At 35.6% G+C, this 22,857-nt stretch overlaps 1 long non-coding RNA gene across 1 annotated transcript in view; it reads left to right on the top strand.

Moving 5' to 3' along the window:
- Window positions 1–22,857, top strand: part of LOC145722639 (uncharacterized) — a 184,436-nt gene that overhangs the window by 71,558 nt on the left and 90,021 nt on the right. The window contains exon 4 of the long non-coding RNA XR_014147034.1: window positions 8,870–8,962. This is a non-coding gene — a long non-coding RNA (uncharacterized LOC145722639). The remainder of the gene's footprint in view (window positions 1–8,869; window positions 8,963–22,857) is intronic.

Below are 22,857 nucleotides of genomic sequence, written 5' to 3'. Positions count from 1 at the left end.
AGGTTTGTTTCATAAATTTATCTGAAAACAGTAACAGTGCTGACCAATTAGTCAAATATGATAGAATATGAACACAGTATTAATTGTCACCACCTCCAATCTCTTCTTAAATGTTTGCATGTTTGCTCTGCCAAAGGGCAAGCTAGAGGAAGCTTGCTTTGATCTCAGGATTACTATCTTAAGCCTTAGAAAAACACTAAAACATCATCAGTATATTTGTTCAGAAAAGGTAAATCATAAATCAATGTCCTGGTGCACTTTTTTGTTTGCCTCAGATTTTTCAAGGTCTCTTTGACCTAGAAGCAGAATATGTCTGAAGTTTCCATCCTACTCACCTCTCCTGGTCAGTTAGCACACAAGACTGATAATCAAGAACTATAACACTGCTGACCAAATTAGTAGACATGGCCACCTCATTTTTCAAATTGCTGATTGGTTATGACAACCACTTTTTAAACCTTCTATATTACGTACTTCTCATGATTTCTTCAAAATGTGTGATCTCTTTTGGCATATATTTATTAAATAGGGAGATTTAAATTTAGACTTATAGGCCTACGCAGTGGTCTTTTTGTTAGGAAAATCTACAGAGAAAATTATATATATGGTCATAACTATGACCTGCTTATGGCCTGAGAGTGAAATTACATCTGTGTAATTTTTCATTAACATAAAAACGCCCAATTATTGCAAAATCAATTCTTAGATTTTAAAAACTTAATGTAGATATTTTTTAAGCATCATCAAACTGTAATTGTGGTGCAAAAATGTATTTTTGTATAGAGCTGGAACTGTATAAAAGGCATTGGAACTTGCTTTTTTGGTAATGATTTAAATTTCATTGGCCATCTGTGGAATGGAACAAAATTCTTTAGTTTGAAAGTTTGATTTATGCCATTCAATTCACAATAGCTCTATGTTTTATGTCAATTTTGCCCTGTGTTTTCTGTTTATAATCAATCAAAACTCATTGGTTTGGTCATCTACTCCTGTTCATATAAATAAAACTAAAGGAGGGAAAATATAGTAATTAAAAAATTACAAAAAGAAACACCATGAAATCTATAAATCCATGCACAAACAATAATATTGCCTTACGTATTGACAGATTTGGAGATGTCATCAAAAATGTATTACTTATTACTGATCTGAGAATGACTGAGTCTAAAACCCAGGCAAATTCAATTTTATTTATACTACCCAGTGGAATTCCAACAAAATGACCTTTCTCTCAAATGTACAAAGGAGAAGAATTCCATGTTGCCAAATATTCTATAATTCTAAACTTTTACAAATATAATAAGTTGCTTTGTCATAATAGTTGGACAATACTTAACATAGCCTAAGCTCTAAAATCTGAGTACAGCAGAGAAACCATGCTCTTGATTCCAGTGTAGTGTCCCTATAGATGTTGTAATCACTACAGAAAAGTAGGCTCAAATTCCCACAAATGTTTCAATCAAAATACCAGAAACATCACGGATGTTGTTTAAAGCTGAGCATCCAGGGATGCCTGGGTGGCTCAGTCGGTTAAGCGTCTGCCTTCGGCTCAGGTCATGGTCCCAGGGTCCTGGGATCGAGCCCCGCATCGGGCTCCCTGCTCCGCGGGAAGCCTGCTTCTCCCTCTCCTACTCCCCCTGCTTGTGTTCCCTCTCTCGCTGTGTCTCTCTCTGTCAAATAAATAAATAAAATCTTTAAAAAAAAAAAAAAAGCTGAGCATCCAGGACTCCATATGGAAGAAAGGCAGTGTGCAGAGTGTGATCCCCTTTATGTTCATAGTTCTATCCCCTGCTTTTGGGTGAAAAAGGAGGAAAGGAAGTGAGTAGTGGGGGAAAATAGGAAAGACCAAGGGAAAACAAGGAATAATTTAAATAATTATGATTTCTGGCATATTTTTCTCACTTTCTCTAGACACAGTTGCCATTATAATATCTTGTGGTTGGAAACAACCTTGACATGCATCTGATCCCAGTACATCAAAGTCTTTACATATCATGTATTTTTATTCTATTTTATTTTTATTTTATTTTTTTGAGAGAGAGTGCAAACATGAGCAGGGGCAGGGGGAGAGGTTGAAGGAGAGGAAGAGAGAGAATCTTAAACAGGCTCCACGCTCAGCACAGAGCCCATCTTGGAGCCAGACACAGGGCTCCACATAGGTCTCTATCTTAGCACCCTGAGATCATGACCTGAGCCAAAAACAAGAACCCAATGTTTAACCACTGAGCCACCCAGGAGCTGCTGCATATTATGTATTTTTATAAAAGCTGTCAGATGTGGTTGGAAGGAAAGCACACTGGAAGCAGAGTAATAATATCTCAAGTGTAGTATCTGAGGCCATGCAACCATCACCTAACCTTTCTGAGTTTTACTTACCACATTGGTAAAACAATAAGAGAAAAGTATAAATACATGTAGTTACCCAGACTGTTTTGAAGGAGCCAGTGAAAATATTTTGAAATCCCAAAGGGCTATCCAAATATGAAATACAATGGTTATTTTCCTTCACCTGTAGCAGAACTAAGAATTAAAACATCAGTATGCCAACTATAAATTTAGTTATCTAAAGCAAGAAGCTTTATTGCTGGGCGTCTGGGTGGCTCAGTTGGTTAAGCGACTGCCTTCGGCTCAGGTCATGATCCTGGAGTCCCGGGATCGAGTCCAGCATTGGGCTCCCTGCTCGGCAGGGAGCCTGCTTCTCCCTCTGACTCTCCCCATCTCATGCTCTCTCGCTCTCTCTCTCTCATTCTCTCTCTCAAATAAATAAATAAAATCTAAAAAAAAAAAATCTTAAAAAAAAAAGAAGAAGCTTTATTGCTTTTTTAGATTTAGAAGAGACCTAGAGAAAGAAAGGACACTATCAAAAGGAAATGATGAAAGTAATAAACATTGCTTAAGTAGACATTCACAAAGAGAAAACAGGTTAAGTAATAATAAGATATTCCACCCAATTACTGCAGCTATGTGGGGGCTGGGGAATAGCTCATTCAGGATGAAAGAAAGATAAAAATATATTATGAAAAACAGTGAACTTGGAGGTTGAAGTTACAAAATGTTCTAACTGTTGGAAATAAAGAATCAATACTATGCCTAACATTGAACATTAAAATGAAAACAGAAGTTTTCAGAAATACAAATAATGTCCTTGGAAAAAATAATGTCATGATGTATCAGCACACATTTATACAGTAATGTTCTCTTTCTTTGTGGAAAATAAGACCCCAAACTGGATGTTCTTAGAGAGACAAAGGGTTTTGCTGCAGACCTGAACAGACATTTTGAGACTTGACTGGAGCAGACTAGAGAGAATGCAGCCTTGGCATGGTTAAGCATGGCTGTGTGAAGGCTGTTGATGAAAAGAATAGATAAAATTAAGCATAATATTTATTCAAATCAAATATTTTATTACTAAAGTACAGACAGTAAAAGCACAAGTTGGGATTTATAGAAAGCAATATTTAGAGGGCAACTAAGATTAGCAATAACCTATGCCAAACACTGGAATTTACACAATTTTTTTTCTTTTTCTTAATCAAGATATCATTGATATATAACATTGTGTACATTGAAGGTGTAAAATGTGTTGATTTATATATTACAATATGACGATTATCACTAGAACATTCACCAATACCTCTGTCATGTCACATAATTATCATTTCTTTTTTTGTGGTGAAAACGTATTTTTCTGCTGCACTTACACTCTTAAATTTCCGTAACTACATTATTTTTTTCAAGTTTTTATCATTATTTCAAGAATTTCTGTTTTACAGGTATATTTTCTGATTATTAATCCTGACTGGCAACTGGGTACCTCTGAAAATTATTTTTGCTGGTGTCACTTTGACTCAGTTCAGGTGATCTGAACTGTTCTTAAAGATTTTTATCTTCGTTCAATGTTGCCTTCAACTTCTTACTAACTCAGTAACCTTGGTTATATAATTGACTCTCTTTTTATGTCATTCTCCTTTTCTGTATAATAGGAGAAATGGTCGTATATACTATAAATTTGTTATAATAATTATATATATGTTATACAACATATGGCACCTACAAATCATTTTATTTTTATTAAAATTAGAGATTAGTAGAAATATTAATAAAATGGAATAAAAAGGTATTAAAAGTAGGTTATGCTCTGGCAAGATACCAATTAATTCTTGTTATTTTTTAATGATGATAATTTTTCACATTTCCTTTTTTTTAAGATGTTAGTTATTTACTTGAGAGAGAGAGTGAGCGAGAGAGAGTACAAGCTGGGGGAATGGCAAAGGCAGAGGGAGGAGCAGACTCGCCCTTGAGCAAGGAACTGGACATGGTACTTGATCCCAGGACCCCAGGATCATGACCTGAGCTGAAGGCAGAAACTTAATCGACTGAGCCACCCAAGCGCCCTTTCAAATTTCCTATATAGACATTTTGCTTTTGCAATCACATAAAAATTTAAAAATATATTTGTTATTAAAATTCAAATTCACAACTGTTTTTATAAACAGCCCTTTTTTGCAAATATTTTGATGTAATGATATGAGGATCATTTCTTGTAAACATAAATCTATGTTGTTTATGTTTTTTTGCAATCTTTCAGACATTTTTAGGCATTAATAATCATCTTATTTTTGTATGTTTGGATTTTTCTTGGATATCTTTTTGGGTAAGGGAGATGCGTAGTTTCTGGGAGGTGATAGATCCTTTATCAATTTTGTTAACTTTTCAGTATCAAAACAAATTTATGTAATAAATTCAGTTTAAATTGCAGCTTTAGGTAATGTTTGAAATTGTTTTGAACAGTGGTGGTAAGGAGGAACATTATGATTGAATATTGGTAAAGTGATTGAACAAAATCAGAAAATAAATAAATCATATGTAGAGCCAAGTATCAGGCTACATTTTCTCTTAAGACTTGAAAGTGCTCATCACTCAGATATTTAGAACTCTATCATATAAGAAACAGAAGTGGGGGCGCCTGGGTGGCTCAGTTGGTTAAGCGACTGCCTTCGGCTCAGGTCATGATCCTGGAGTCCCTGGATCGAGTCCCTGGATCGAGTCCCTGGATCGAGTCCCGCATCGGGCTCCCTGCTCGGCAGGGAGTCTGCTTCTCCCTCTGACCCTCCCCCTTCTCATGTGCTCTCTCTCATTCTCTCTCTCTCAAATAAATAAATAAAATCTTTAAAAAAAAATAAGAAACAGAAGTGGTTTTTATTTTTAGTTTGAAATGTAATGCCGTTAAAGAAATGATCAGTAATTTATAGGAAGTATGGCCATTTGGGGTAGTGAATATGGAAATATTTTGTTTTTAAGCAAACATCAAGGGAAAGTGAACTGCCTATCTTTCAAAGCAGTGGTGAGTTATCTGCTTATTTAAAACTACATTATAATTGTTTTCCTTTTTCTTCTTTATTTTTTTTCTTTTGGAATGCATAGAAAGACTATTCAAATTAACCTCTGTGTCTTTACTTTAGCTATAACATTTAATAACCCTTCTAGAGGACTTAGTTCCAAATAGCCTTCACTAAAATCATTCCGGACTGCATATTTAGCTGTTGTAAAACTAGGAAACTTTCTTTGATTATACTAAAATTTAAGACAATTTCCAGGGGCATGAGGAATATTTTTATGGTAAGCCTATTTTATACCTGTTATATTAGAAGGAATCCAACATCTTGCTACCCAAAATAAATAGTCATTAATTAAAGGAGAATTATTTTGTCAAAGTTTATAAAATGAATATTAGGAAGTTTTTAAGGGAAATCTAACACAAGTCTGAAGCCATCCCTGCCAAATATTTTCAAGACTTAAAATAAGATTTTCTTTGTTTCTAATATCTTAAAACTTGGAAAATATATGTCTTAGAATTGCAAAACGAGTTATGGTTACACTGACATGATTAATCTAGTGATATTAAAGTGTCACTTCAACATCTTATAGCATGAAAGTCTGAACCTTGTTGCATATATTATGTAGAAAAGAATCTAAGGTCAATACAAGCATTTGTTAGCAGGAAACATTGCAAAGACAGCCCTGCCACCTTCTGTTCTTAATGTTTCCTATCTGGTTTCAAAGTCAAATCAGTAGATTTAAATCACTAATTTAAATATATCATAGTATTAATCCCTTAACTAAACACCAATAGCTTTATTTCTAGAATACTATTAACCTTAACTTCCCTATGTTCATTAATTCAGATGTGCAGAATAATTTATTTCATTGGCCCATTTTTATTTTTTCAAGAAGTTCATATAGAGACTATATAGGATACTCTTTAGAGTTTGCATGTGTGTATTTATGATGTCATTGAGTCCTAGATAACCTACAAAATTAAAAGCTTTGCTTTTATAGTATATGCAAGCTATGCTGGGAAATGGAATTCTTGCCACATAAAATGAAATTTCAGGAAGTTTTATTAGCAGAGAGTATTGTGAGTCTGGATGCAATGACATAAGGAGAATGAAAGATGAAAATTTTAGACCCTAAATATACCAAAGAAAAATTTGATGATGCAGAGCGAACACTTTTTAAAGTGCCATAAGACCTATTTTTAACTTACTAAATTAAATGTTTTATGTCTAAAGACAACATTTCAGATCAATTCTCATGGGTACATTATTGAGGAAAAAATACAACAACCTGAGGATGTACCAGATAGCTCCCACAAAATAAAACAAGATCAAAACCCACTCCTGCAAGGACATTCATATTCTTGTAAATTTTTGATGCTGTGAAAAATATTTTTAAAAATCATTAAAATTGATGTTGACAGATGTATTATTAACTCTGGTACCATTCTTATATTATTGACAATACCATGCAACAGAAATTTAGATGCAGGACAGAAATTAGCGTGAAATTTCATGACAATTTATTTTAGGACAAAAGCAGTAAAGTCCTTTAACCATTGGTGAGCCATGTCAAATGTAATATCTACATTTTTCTTATAGGAACTTTTCCATTTTTCATTATTTTTTTCTTATTTAATGTTGGAAATGACACCACTTGAAGTATTGCTTTGTCATAGAGGTCAAATATTGCATCTATGACCATCTGGCAAACCCCTCTTCTAAATATGCAATAAACATGGGCATATACTGACATTATTTGGGTTTTTTGTAATGTTCACACCATAATTATGATGACTCCTGCTCCTTTTCACTCTAGATGCATCAGCCTCTTATCTCTTCCTCAATTACTACAGTTAACTCCTACCTGAGGGATTTTTCTTTAATTCTTCCCTATGCCTTTCTATCTCTTTATGTTTAAAACACACATAGTTTAATTTGTCCCTTTAAACCTTCAAATGGATAAGGGAGATAGTATGCCATCAGGGATGTAATTCCAATTTGAAAAGGGAGAAAGAGAGTTGTTTTAGATGCATTCTTGTTTTGGAGTATAAGGGCAGTATTACAAGCTTGGCCTCCCCATAATAGTCTCAAAGTGTAAAAATGGAAATGTTGAATAGAGAGGGTTGTTGTCATGATGTTGATACTATGATTTTTCCGAATGGGTCAGCTTTCTCTATTTCTCGCTGTATCAAACTTCTTCCACTAATCTGGCCAGATGCTCCGAGAGCACAAAATCTCTACCATTACTCATGCTCTGCTGCAATTTTCTGACTGGTTGAAGTTGAACAGTTTTAAGGATTTGTTCAGTTTTTTTTTAAAAAAAATCTATGATTAAAATGTTAAAATACTTTGATAGATTGCCTGAGTTAGATAAGGACAAAAAATGAGTTCTCATGGAAGTGCCCATGTCTGTGTAATGGACTGATCATCAGTGTATTTCTTCTACTTGTGCCTGGACATTTGAGCCAGTATTTTGTGCCCTCTGAAGGGACTGATTTCTTTACAAAAGATATATTTAAATCTTATGAAAAAGTCTTCAAAGAAGATCTGGCATTTCTTTTTTAAGATTTTATTGATTTATTTGACAGAGAGAAACAGCGAGAAAGGGAACACAAGCAGAGGGAGTAGGAGAGGGAGAAGCAGGCCCTCCGTTGAGCAAGGAGACCGATGCGGGGCTTGATGCCCAGGCCCTGTGATCATGACCTGAGCTGAAGGCAGACGCTTAATGACTGAGCCACCCAGGCACCCCAGATCTGACATTTCTCAACTAAATATTTGAGATTGGTTTGCTGGTAACTTGATAGATAGTTGATGATAATGCCATATAGGTTCTGACATCTGGAGTAACATATTCCTTCTCTGATAGGAATATGGTGTTTCTCACCCTGGCACTGTCATTTCCACTGAAATATCTCAGTGCTGTGCTGCTTTGATATATAAATATCAGCACATGTATCTGATGCTGAATATTTTAAAATCAGATTTCTATGGTCTTTTTCTGTGTTCTACGCTACATAATGGGATGTTTTTATTTTTGGTCAATTTATACGTGTCTGAAGTCTGACACTTGAAATATTCAAAGCAGCCACATTACTGGAGAATTTTTGTACAAACACAAACACATTAATACAGCAGGAAAGCAGGGTTTAAGTCAGTTTGTTGCATGGAAGACATCATTTTCCTGAAAACAAATGGTGTGTTCAGCGGCCATCATAGTGACAGTACAAACAGCTAAAAGACAGAATTATTGCTAAGATTTCCACTTTACTTATTAATGATTGAAAGGAAATTCACTGTGATACCATCAAGAAATGGAGGGGTTTGAATTTTTATCTTCCTAAAAGAAACAGTTACAAAAAAGCAGAAATGAGCATTCATGTTATCAGTTGTATTTATTTTAATAAGTAGAAAGATAAATTGTGACAATTTAAAAATAATTTGTATTTCATTTTATTCATAAGTTTTTCAGCTTAGGAAAAAGTCCCTTTCTGGAGATACAAAGTCAAATATTTGCACTTTTTATTTCTCAGCTACACAACGGAAGAAAGGCTAAAAAAATCATTTTCCTGTTCATATGCTATTTTGCTCTCTATCCAACTGGAAGTGAAATGTCTTGGCAGGAGGTAAGATGTCAAAAAATGTGCTAGATTTAAAGAAAATGCATAGAATAGTAGTTTTCTCTGGCTTCTGTGAATACAGTGTTCAAAGTATAGAAGTTAGCAGGTTTATTTATTATCCTTCCTTATTTTTAGCCCATAGGGCTTGAAACAAAATTATTCCCAAGTTTGTTTCTTGCTATTTCTATTTTAAAATGGAATATTTCTAAATTTCTTCAGGGTATTTTGTCTCAGTTTTTCATTCTATTCAACCACAATCCTTGAACCTGGAGTATTTAGAAAAATGTGAGTGTGTACATGCTCATAATAACATGCATGCATATAGGCACACTGAATAAGCTGAGTGAAGGAAGAGTTGTTCAACCAACTTTTTGGGCCATAGTTTGGAGGTTATTATACCAGAGCCTTGCAGAGGTTAAGCTACACTTCAGGTAATACAGAGTAACTTTATATTTATTTGAAATCCAGGAGATGAACCTGGAACAAGTCAATTTTTGCCTGCCTCCAACATATAATAACAACAACAAATGTATGATTTGTGTTTTATATGTACGTGTGTGTGTGTATATATATATATATATATATATATATATATGAATAGTTACATATATTGTTATACGCATGTAGTTATGGATAGCATTTTTCCACATATCACTCTGCTGAGTATAAATTTGCTTTCTTATAATTAAGGACAACAAGCTTTTTGAGAGGCATCCTAAGGTGTAATGTTTGTTAATCAGTTCCTTTCTAAGGGAGTTATTGATTAATTGGACCTAGCTTTCTAGGTAAAAGAAATAAATCTTGGGGCACCTGGGTGGCTCAGTTGGTTGGGCGGCTGCCTTTGGCTCAGGTCATGATCCTGGAGTCCAGGGATCGAGTTCCGCATCGGGCTACCTGCTCAGCGGGGAGTCTGTTTCTCCCTCTCCCGCTCCTCCCTCTTGTGCTCTCTCTCTCTCTCTCTCTCTCTCACTCTCTCTCTCAAATAAATAAATAAAATCTTTAAAAAAAAAAAAGAAAGAAATCTCAAGTTTTAAACAACAATGACAGATGCATGAAATAATCTATTTTGACATATAGTTCTCCTGAGAATCTTTCAAAATCAAAGTTCTTTGTATAGAGGTTAGTTAACTTACTTGTGTACAATGTCATCCCAGAAGACATTATCCAATTTGTTTTCCTTCCTCCAGTTTCATCATCTATGTGGAAGCTTTTCAAATTTGACAGCAAAGCAGATTATTTTCCAATTAAGATGGTGTGATACAGATGCATTGAGATCAACACCTCAGGAATCAGTAGCTTAGGATAGCTGTCCAGGAAACTAGGGAAGAAAATGAATTCTGTGATCGAGCATGTATGAGAAAATTGGGAGGGGACGGTTAAATAGTTATTTTTATTTCCTATAGAAATATTCATTGTAATTTCCATGATAAATAATTTTTGATTTTTTAATGTGTCTCATACAGCATCTTCTCCCCCACCCCAGAATGCCTATAGACATATTGAAAATATTTATCAGGGTTCTCAATAGTTCTATGGCTATTAGTAATACAGAGTCTTCCCTATTGTTCTCTGTTGAGGAAACATTTATTTAATCACAGAATTCAGTTATTTTCACCAGCCACAAACCTTTTAAGTGCTTAGATAAACTTCTCTTATATTTCCTCTATTACCTACCAAGGCGTTAAGCTCAATGATGAAATGCATTCAATCCATCCATGACTCAAGAACATTTCTAGCCTGGTTTTTTGTTGTTGTTGTTGTTGTTAGCTGCAGTGCTGTTAGTGGGCTAAGTACATGTATTAAGGCAATTTCAGTAAATATAAATTTTCAACATATATAGCATCTGGTATTTAGACATAAACAGATGGCTCAAGTACAGATGTTTTCAGATATTGGCTACTATTCCATTGTAGATCATAAATCATGGTTACACTAAAGGCTCTTAAGCTAAAGAAGATGGATGTAAAGTTTTCTTACCAATCAGGAAGGGCTTTAATGGCAGGAAAAAAAAACAAAAACAAAAACTAAATCTCCATTTATTTAACTAGCTATTTTTCCCATACCATTTTGAATACAATCAAAAGGTGTATAAAAGACAAATTAGCAAATCAACTATATCCCTATATAAGATGTACACGTAAAAGATGTTGTGAATACCCATAATAAACATAACTAATACTTATTCTAACCTTTCTATGTGCCAGTCACTTTTCTAAGTTACAGATACAGATATATAGATCTATATTCCAGACCTCACTGTGCTATGAAGAGACAGACTATGTAATGTGACCTCCAAAAAAGAAAAAAAAAGCTTATATGTCATAGTTTGCATGTTTAATTACATGCCTATCTGACTGCCCTTGTAGAGACCAGACCAAAAGATGGATGGATGGATGGACGGCAGAGATGTTCTGATGGTAGACAAACATTTGGCATAGGCATGTTTTAAAGTTCTTTTAAGACCTTCAGTTTTACAAGGGAATCACACATGATTTATATGTGACCTTAGTTTTCAATTTTTAGAGTATCCTTACGATATTTTTTTTAAAGATTTTATTTATTTATTTGAGACAGAGAATGAGATAGAGAGAACATGAGAAGGGGAGGGTCAGAGGGAGAAGCAGACTCTCTGCTGAGCAGGGAGCCCGATGCGGGACTTGATCCCAGGACTCTCTAGGATCATGACCTGAGCCGAAGGCAGTCGCTTAACCAACTGAGCCACCCAGGCGCCCCTGGAGTATCCTTATGATCTTAATGTTGTTCCCTATCTCACATTTCTAACCATTATAACCTCAAATATCTTAATGATAGGTTAAGGATCTGGTAACACCAGATCTTTCAAAAGTTTTATGAATCCAAAGTCAAAGAGAGAACTCTAGGACTTTTCAGCAATCATGGCTGCAAGCTAAGTGCTCGCACCTCCTTAGCTATTCCCTTACTTTCGTATGAGCATTGGCACTTCTATGAACTTATTATACCCACCACACTAGAAAAGTTTTTGTTGCAATGCATATTCTAGTCAGTAGGTTTGATTTAAAGACCAGCTGCCTAAACTCTCAGTAAGTTTATGCCTGTGTTAATAATTTCACAAATTTTGGAAGTACATAGTTGGTGAAACTACGAATTTGTGGGGGACTGGGAAGAAGGGTCTCAAGCATAGTTGACAGAAGTGGCAAACTAGCAGCCGCTAGTTCAAAACAAGGTCACAGGCTGGGGTGTCTGGGTTAAGTCAGTTAAGTGTCTGACTCTTGGATTTGGCTCAGGTCCTGATCTCATGGCTCATGAGACTGAACCCTGTGTTGGGCTCCCCACTCAGCAGAAGTCTGCTTGGACAGTCTCTCCCTCTGCCCCTTCCCCTGCTTGCTCTCTCTCTCAAGTAAATAAATAAATAAATCTTAAGGGGGAATAAAAAGGTCACTGGCAAGTTTCCTTGGATGTCATAATGACTTAAAAAGCATTAATTTGGAAGTTTTGAATAAAAATCTAGATTTCTGGTTTGTTGTAAAGAACATCTGGACACATGGGTATGTTTTCCCATGGTTGGAGATAAGTAATCTTTGCCCCCTTTAATATGACATTTATTCTCCTGTCACCCATTTTCCCCACCTGCTAATGCAATACCTGACCCAGGTCAGTCATTTAGGTGACCTGCCTATCTCTGTGCGTGTTTAAGGATAGTAACTGTGTTCCCATTATTGCCTTAGGTGCAACTCCACCCTCAGGCCTACCCCCTGAGTCTTCGCCCAACATATGTGGCATTCTCGTTATAAACTCACTTCCCCTTCCTTTCCCTATAAACTATTGTCTTGGTCTATAAATGATAATCTCACCAAAACCCGTATGCTACTTCAGATGATAAAGTGTACACCAGTAATAGTCATAATACTTTTTAACATATTACCATTGAACTAATTGCTCCTCTTCTCTCATTGTTCATACCATTGACAACTTCCACTGAAGAGGTACTGGCAGAATATAGAGTATTGTCCTAACAGGTTATTCGCATTTATTTTGTTTTAGTTCATAGAAATTCTTATGTTTTCATTAGCAAGAAATCTCAACATGAAGATGTGGTTTCACTGATGCAGAAACTAAAATGCATAAATGGAAAATTGGCATCTAGCTGAATAGAATGGCTCCAACATTAAGCATATCATGCTGCCCAATATGACATGTTTGTACTAGAAAAGGAGTTGATGAATTCATCAACACAGTAGGCTAGAAGGCCATTGTGTTAATTGGTCTCATAAGGGAAAATCAATGCCTTGTTATCTCCCACCATATCCTTGGAGCCAAGATCTTCATGTTGATGGAATAACAAATGACTTCACATGCATTGCCACACACCACACACAGAGCAGCATTCTTGTTCCTTATTACCTCAGACAGACACACAATCCGTCCTGCATTGTGGATCTTGAAAGCCATCTTTCTGAGAAGCAAAAAAAAACACCAAAAAACAAAAAACAAAAAAACAAAACCAACATTTCAAGGAAAAATGGGGAGGCTATGAACTTAAACCGCAGATTCCAGACATTCGGTGTTAGAACTTGACGGCATGATTTTCTTACATCCTCTCTTCCCTCATATAGATCGATGTCTTTAAGCAGCTCTTTCATAAGCACTTTCATGCTTATTTTATTACCTAGATAAAAATCCCTGGTGGGCAAAGAAGCAACAGTACAAAGTAAACTGTGAGTAACTCATTTTTCCTAAGTTATGTTGAGAGACCCCATATAGGTAGGTATGTGAGTATGGCTGGCCCTCATAAATATTTTAAGGAGGTGACTTTTACTGAGCTATCAACTGATTGATATATTCGTACCAATTTGCTATATCTTTGGGGGAAAATGCATAGCTGGCCTTCAACAAAGAAGTATATGGCCAATCATATATATATATATATATATAATATTTGTTTTCCCCAGAGTAATAGCATTATGCAAAGAGGGCATCTGGTTCTAGAATCAGAAGAGTTAGTCTCACTGTTTACTTGCCATAGATCTTGGGTTGTTTCAATTTTAATTGAGGACAAGTTAATGGTGTTTTACAGAGCTATAATAATCAAATAAGGATATACAAATAAATGCCTGCATAAATCTCTAAATAATAATAGATGATAATAATTAGTATTTAGCTAATATCTTACTGTATGAGTCCCGAAATTTTTTATAGCACTTGATCCCTGTACTTACCCAAGATTCCTGCTATGCTCAAACTGAATCAGACTGGTTCCCTACAGAGCATTTTACATCGATCTGTCTACCATGAAAGAAATGCATAGGTCAACTTTTATTGTGCTAAGAAAAGCCCCGGCCTATAAAGTAAATGAGTTGGTGCTAAGAAAATGCTAGCCTCCTGTTTTATCCTAAGTGAGATAAAAGAATGAAAATAAGAATAAGAACAAATAAGAATAAAAAATAATTATGAGGTGAGAGGGCCTGCACTCTGCCAGCAATTGTAAAAATGTATTATCCATAATTCTCAAAAACACTGTCATGTGAGATTTATCTTTGGCCAAAGACATATCAAAAGTAATTGCTGGTGCAGAGCACAGGATCAAATTTGTCACTCTCCAATGCTTGTCTAAGGACTTTCTGCTATACAACTATCTCTCTAGTTTTGGAGACACAATAACTGAAGAGAGAATACTGAAGAGGATGTCATAATCAAGTGGCAGTTAGCAGAAGGCATTTAAGAATGTTCTCATACACATCGCCAAGTGATCGTCTGCTTGGACAATCCAAAGGGCTGGGATAACACACTTTTTACCAATAAGTAAACCATGGAAGTATTTGAAGCAATTGAATAATTCTAGACAGAAACACACCACCATCTTCTGTAGTAAAATGATTTACACTAGCTTTCCCAAATGCATTAATAAAGTTTTATTTCTTACTTTTGTCAAGTCTAAAGCAATTCAGATGCCCTTCTTTTTCTTGTAGCTTGTATGTCGTTAGCAGGGAAAACTAGAACTAGAAGATGCATGTGACTTTTTAGTTGACACGAGTCACTTCCTCTCATAGTCTATCGACCAGCTCTAGTTAAATGAACCAACCTGATTGCCAGAGAGACTAGGACATTTTGATCTTCCTATGGGTATTTTTGTGTCTTATATACTTTATACCATGCTTTGGTTTCTGTTCAGGTTTTTATTTCATGAGGAAATGTCTTTATACCAAATTATGTAAATAACTGAACTATTCATTATTTTAAAGCTGAAAGCTATTTATTGTCACCATAGATGCTAAAATTTGTGAAGTTTATGTATTCTCCTTACAAATGGGAAACTTTGGACCTTAGATCTTCCTCACAGGCTTTATTTTTGCCTAAGTTATCAAACCGTCTGCAATACAATGCATATCAATATGATGCATTGAAGCAGCCACATAACATGATGTTTCCTGGGATTCAGAATGATAATGGCATTATCTCCTTATTGTCAATACGACTACATTATAGAAAGCATTCAGTTCTTCCACATCATTGTTTCTTATAAGATACCTTAGTTGTGAAATGTGAGACCTGAATGACCCAAGCTTTTATTGATTAAAATTTCTTATCAAGATAGAATTCAGACTATAACAAATAAATTCAACTATATTACATATATATGATATAACTTTGCCTAAGAAAGTACAGAAAAAGTATTTGATCTAAGCAATTTTGGGTAACAGTGTTGCTTTGATATTTTAAGGAAAATGACTAAAAGAACCATACATCACACTGTGCTCTAGTTGATAAGTGTGTTTTCTATAAGAGGTAGGCTAACATTTGGAAACCAATGTGTGTGTATAATAGGGTAGGGCAAATAAGTAAAATGTAGATAATGGGAGCCAGGTTTCTTACTGTCAGAGAAAGAAGCTAGAACAAGAGAGAAAGGGAGAGAGAGGGAGAAAGAAGAGGAGTAAGACTAGAAGAAACCCTGTGGGGCTAGATGACAGTTACCAGTGTGAACTCTTGGGTTTTTTGTTTGTTTGTTTGTTTTTGTTTTTTTAAATTTTTAAAAAAGATTTTATTTATTTATTTGACAGAGGGAGAGAGAGAGAAGGAGCAGGGGTACGGGCAAGAGGGACAGGGAGAATCAGACTTCCCACCAAGCAGGGAACCCAACGTGTGGCTTGATCCCGGAACTCCGGGATCATGACCTGAGCGGAAGGCAGATGCTTAACCTGACTGAGTCACCCAGGCGCCCCATGAGCTTTTGTTTCATAAATATATGATATGCATACAGGTAGAGCAGAAATAAAATGGATTTGTGTATATATACAGATTAGTATAGCCCAGCCCATGTTGGAATTGGGTCAGGGAAACCAAAAGAGGCTCATTCTAATGACCTTTGAAAAGATCTTCAAATCAGGTCACATTGTGAAGAAATGGGGGTTAGGACTTCAACATATGAATTTGGGGGGGACACAATTCAACTCATGACCCCTATTCATGTGCATTCCACCATCAAAGATTTTCCCTCATCCTCAGCTTGTGTGTGTGTGTGTGTGTGTGTGTGTGTTATTTAGGCTATTTCGGGAGAGGATAAGTGAGCACAAAGTCAAGCTGTGACAGAGAAATGTATGGTTCTCACATAGTCTCCTCCTTAACAGTTGCTGTTAAGAAACTATCAGCCTGAAAAGTTAGTTAAAAAAAATCTCTGAAAACTTACAAAATGCATTAAACTGGAAGGCAACAGAAGTCTTTCTATGGGAGCATAATTCTGTTTGATTAGATCTTACCAAAGACAAACTTAGCAACAAAAATCTACCACTTTCCATTCTGGCAGTGACTCAGCATACTGTCATTTATAATAAAGGCAAATTGCCTACTAATTCCATATATTATACATGGTCATACAAATCCAAAGGCAAAGTTTGTCTTCCTGTTTCCTTATAATAAAAATTCATTTCCATCTGCGCCCCAGCAAGGCAGAATTTCCACTGTTTTTTTATGCTAAGTTTTGACAGCACTGATACTAGGGATCTATGGATAATATAACACAGTGCCATATGATCATCATATATCTAACAGATAGAAATATCAATTTCAGTGCAATAGAAAGGAAGAACATTTGAAAGCATGCCAAAAAGGAAATACACATATGCAAAAACATATTGGATACTACTGTATTTAAAATATTCTGCACATCTGTTATTAATTTTCCTCTGCTGTGCAAAAAATAATTATATTAGCTACTGAAAAATCAGGAAAAAATAGAGTCAGAATCCTGGGAGATGCTGTAATATTCCATAAATATTCAGGCCAGCTGGGCCAGTTTCACAGGCTTTGAGAAAGGCAAAACTTTATAATGTCTACAATGGGTTTGGTGCTGTTTGCCTGAGAAGTGACCTATTAGTGGGGAGACTTAAATAAAAGTGCAAACAGAGGATATAATCCATTTATAATCCTAAAGCCAGGGCTTCTTCTAATATTTCCAAGGAACTTGGCAAAGAATCAACAAACTAATAGCTCCCTGCTCCCAAACTATCTGAGCTATTATAGAGGACAGATCTCAGGATCATGGAAATGTCCTAGTGTAGTTCCTAAGAGATAAATGTTTAATATTAAGAAAAATAAGCTATATTCTGGTGGGAAATAAAACCCCAATAAGATGGGGCACCTGGGTGGCTCAGTCGTTAAATGTCTGCCTTCAGCTCAGGTCATGATCCCAGGGTCCTGGGATCAAGCCCCGCATCTGGCTCCCTGCTCGGCAGGGAGCCTGCTTCTTCCTCTCCCACTCCCTCTGCTTGTGTTCCCTCTCTCGCTGTGTCTCTCTCTGTCAAATAAATAAATAAAAATCTTAAATAAAAAAAAACAATAAGGAATCCTAATTTCTGAATTTTTTTTCAATTTTGGAGTGCAACTATGCTGATAGAAATAACTGATGGAAAAGCACTGTACGTTGTATGTTGCTTTTCTTGATAGACTCTCTAACTCCCAGAATTCCAAGTCAGATTTTTATGCTTTCAAGACACTTATAATATTAACGATAATATCTTTAAACCCTAAAATCACTTAATGTGTAACCTGATCCTTTGTGCACACAGAATGACACGTTGAATGTGTTTTGCAGTATGCAGTTTTGCAGGTGCAAGTTCATTGGGAATTTCTGCTAGCAGAACAAAAATCACAAAATCATGGTTCTACAAATATCCTCAAATTTAAAATTGCTCAATTTAGACTTTTCTCTTTTTCTTTAAAGCAGCTTGTTGCGCCTGGGAAGATTATACACCTCATGGATGCCATTTGTAAAGAAGCTTCATAATCATATCTGTCTTCCTTTCTTTTTCCCTTGACCACATTCAATCAGGCTCTTCTAAGCTCTTTTGCAACTTGGCCTCAATTTTCAGACTTCTGTGTTCACCTCTGTATTTTCCAATTTTAGCAAAAATCCTGCTAAATCAGTTTAATCAGAATCGTCCACGCTGGAAAGCTGACCATTTTTGATATCTAATCAGATTCCTTATCCTCCACCATCCCCCAGAGGGTATCCGATCACCATGTCCTGCCCTAGCAAGAATCCTGTTGGGTCTGTTTAGCTGGAATCCCTCCCTTATCCCTGATGTTTCCTCTTAATTAATTTTCTATACAACTGTACACCCCACCCCCAGTCCTTTGCTATAAATCCCCATTTTTCCTTGTTGTATTCAGTATTGAACCCCATCTCTCTCCACCACTGCAAAGCCACATTACATTGGTCCTCACACTTACCTTGACAGTTCCCCTGAATAAAGCCTACCTTATCATCTTTAACAATTGTCATAAATAATTTTTTTAATACTTCCTCCTTTCCTTCCTTTCATCTAGCTTTTTTCAATCTTTACTTCCTCCTGATCTTGTTCTTTTTTTCTTCCGTCTTTCCTTTTTTTGTAATAATAATAAAAAATGTTTATTAAAGGTTAATTTGCCATGCATTATGTGTTGCTATGTGAGACATGCTTGTTTTGGGGATGAAACATCTCTAAATTGATGTAATAGATGTAGCAGATCACAGAACTACCGTGGAGAAAGAACTCACATGAGGGAGATGGACTGTACTCATATTATAGGGCCAGAATTTGTTTAACAATATCTAAAATATATTAATTCAAAAACAGGAGTATGTCTAAATTCACAAATTGATCCCCAGGTTATTCATTCAGTATGACAATACATGTAAAATTCATGGTTTTTTGTGTGTACGATTTAGTCTAATTGCAAGCTTAAATGCTTCTCTAGAAAATTAAAATAAATAACATTCATCAAAACTTATAAATGCTCTCCTGTGAATTTATAATAACTTCGAAACTTAAAGAAGGAATAGATTTCAGGAGTCATCTATCTAGTCATAACTTCAGTAGTCAAACAAGGAAATCAATCATTTTATGCATTCATAAAGCAATTACTATTTGATGTGCAAGATATAAGGTACAGGGTGTGGTATAAATATGAAACCATGTGATTATGCAGAGGTGATATATCACAATGTATTAGGTAGGGACAATAAGGGGCACCTGGGTGGCTCAGTCGTTAAGCGTCTGCCTTCGGCTCAGGTCATGATCCCAGGGTCCTGGGATCGAGCCCCACATCAGGCTCCCTGCTCAACGGGAAGCCTGCTTCTCCCTCTCCCACTCCCCCTGCTTGTGTTCCCTCTCTCACTGTGTCTCTCTCTGTCAAATAAATAAAATCTTAAAAAAAAAAAAAGGTAGGGACAATAAAACAAAAACAGTGAAGGTCATTTCCAGCATAAGACAGTATATGATGATTATTAAATAGTAATAGGAACGATTCAAAGGAAAAGGAGGTCTCTATGTGACAAGTTGTCAGGGGGAAAAAAAAGAATTGCTAAGATTTTATTCATACTCTAAGTTAAAATATATTCTAAGCAAATGAAGAATATACTTTTTTTTAAGGAATATTCTTACATTCTGCTGAAAACTATAAAATACCAAGTTACCTGACCCTCCATCTCCACCATCATACATTAGCATGTGCATAATAGTATATGTGAAATAACAGTATATATATTAGTCTGTACCCCCACTCCTTCTGGACACAGAGCTCCACAAACCCTTGTAAATTCCTGAGTGATAAGAGCACTAGGAGCATCTTCTGTTCTATGAGGTGAATAGGTGGGTTTGGTATACAAAGTAGGGATATCTTCCCCTATTATTCAGTTCCCCCCACCAAAGCTATACAAACTAAAACAAAGATATTTTGCCCTCATTTGTCCATCATCTCTATCATCTTATATCAATAAGTTGCTTTCTCAAAAAAAAAATAATAATAAGTTGCTTTCTCAAAGCAATCTAGAGTGTTTAGGTTTTGTCACACTTCTCTGTGAGAAATGTGTACTATATTCATACAGAGTTTACTATTATACCTTAAGTTGGTTCAAGGTAGGCTACATGATAAGAAAATGAACCTTAGTAGTATTAAACATATGCTGAATTATTTTTTAGAATATATATGTATACATTTTTATTTCATTAATTTGAGAAGAATCCTCCACTTGGGATGCTTTTTTTCTTTAAGTATTCTTTTATTCTAAGCAGCACTATAAGATACTCTTTTTTTATGATGACTTTAAGAACAGAATATGTCACTAGAAAAAAATGTACTTTCATATCACAGACCAGTATTTTTTTAATATGGACTGTATATTTATAGTTTCCTGTCACCAACAAAAATCTATATTGGACAAGTACCAAGTATTTAATAAATACTTGATGAGCAAAACTAAATATCCCTTAAGTAAGACTCATCAAATAAATTTTTAAAAGCTGCTTTTTTCCAGTGACTGCTTATTTATCTGTTGAATAATAAAGTAAAACCATTTCACAAAATATATTAATAGATGAATAGTGGGGGTTGCAATTAAAGTTCATTATCTGCTAAATGGCACTGTCATATTTCTTTGGCTCCATGTTTTGATTTCTTTCAGTTCTGTAACCAGAGATCCACACTTTCATCTTCAATCTCTCAATCACTCCCATTTATCTCCCCACATTTCACCTTGAAGCCAAATTTAATAACTAAGCTTTAAAACCTGAAAGTTGGGGCAAGGCCTTATCTTTAGCAACATGAATAACATCACAATTCTCAAAAAAGAAAATGCCCTCAACTTCTAGAGCAAGATTAAATTATATATTTACTCTAGGTTCTGGGCAGAGAAAAAGTCAATGGGCTATTTCAAATCATCTTTATTAGCCATGCTATAAAGATGTCATCCAGGACCATGTATTATTGATGCCTTTGTTGTTTTCTTTTCATACTGTAATCAATAACAGTAGTATAAAATTTCCCACCAGTTACTTGGTCATCTTATAGCCCTATGGGATAACATAGAAGACTCAAGAAGGTTTGCAATTGAAACATTATTCACAAGAATGCATCCTTTAGATGTTGAGCTAATATAGTACTGTTCTTGATTTACTAACGAGATAAAGTCAGTGAAAGAGTAATACCAAATATGCACTCAGAGTATATTTCCATAGCTTTCCTTTTCCCCTGGCTCATCATTTTATTACTGAATTGGATGGCAAAAACTAAATAGCCTTTGAGCCTGCATCAGCATTTCTATAGCTACTCAAAATATATGCTGTCCTGCTATTATTTTATTTTAGATCATAACCTTTTTTAGTTTCTGAAATAAATTTGAGATTATCTCAGTGCTGATCATTCAAAGCAGATGAGTCTTCCCAGAAGAAGAGAGTGCCCTAGAAACATGAGGGTCAAATCACAGAGCACACCTTTAAGCAAGAGTTCCCGGGCCTGTCATAATTTATTACTTTGAAAAGTATTGTGTCTTAAGACTCTTTGGTTACCTATTAGAGAAACATAGTGAAGGTGTTTTAAACCAAAACCACGGGAGTTATTAGATTAGCAGACGGCTATCTTCTGGAATACAAGGGCAGAGATGAGTCTTTCCTCCAGATAGACTAAATGTAGATGAAAAGAAATCACAAATATTAGATGTATTTTCTCTCTTCTTTTTGGCATTTTTCTTTTTTATTATTTTTTTATTATGTTCAATTAGCTAACATAAGATACATCATTAGTTTTTGATACTACATTGCATATAACACCCAGTGCTCATCACCACACATGCCGTCCTTAATACCCATCACCCTGTTACCCAATCCCCTAATTCCCCTCCCTTCTGTAACCCTCAGTCTGTTTCCCCGAATCCATAGTCTTTCATGGTTTGTCTCCCTCTCTGATTTCTTCCCATTCAGTTTTCCCTCCCTTCCCCTGTGGTCCTCTGCATTATCCCTTATGTTCCACATATGAGTGAAACCATATGATAATTGTCTTTCTCTGCTTGACTTATTTCACTTAGCATAATCCCCTCCAGCTCCATCCACGTCGATGCAAATTGTAGGTAGTCATCCTTTCTGAAGGCTGAGTCATATTCCATTGTATATATGAACCACATCTTCTTTATCCATTCATGTGTTGAAGGGCATCTTGCCTCCTTCCACAGTTTGGCTATTGTGGACATTGCTGCTATGAACATTGGGGTGCAGGTGCCCCTTCTTTTCACTATGTATCTTTGGGGTAAATACCTAGTGGTGCAATTGCTGGATTATAGGGTAGCTCTATTTTTAATGTCTTGAGGAACCTTCATATTGTTTTCCATAGTGGTTGTACCAGCTTGCATTCCCACCAACAGCATAAGAGGGTTCCCCTTTCTCCGCATCCTTGCCAACACTTGTATTTTTGTTTCTATGCATTATGGTTGCACACTGGCTTCTCCTGTTTCCTGGTGATCTTAACAAAATTTTGCCACTACAACACTCCTGAGTTTATATACCTTATAAGTATATATATATCTATATGTATAAATGAAATATATAAATATACCTTAGTTCCAAACATGCTTAGAGACCAACTGGCTGTTACCTGTGTTTAAATGTTGCAATGTAAGT

The sequence above is a fragment of the Leptonychotes weddellii genome, chromosome 7 (assembly GCF_054177405.1).
Source record: "Leptonychotes weddellii isolate Sample4059 chromosome 7, ASM5417740v2, whole genome shotgun sequence".
NCBI classification, from domain to species: domain Eukaryota; kingdom Metazoa; phylum Chordata; class Mammalia; order Carnivora; family Phocidae; genus Leptonychotes; species Leptonychotes weddellii.
Note: the sequence above shows the minus strand (reverse complement) of the source record. Positions and strands in the feature narration are given on the sequence as shown.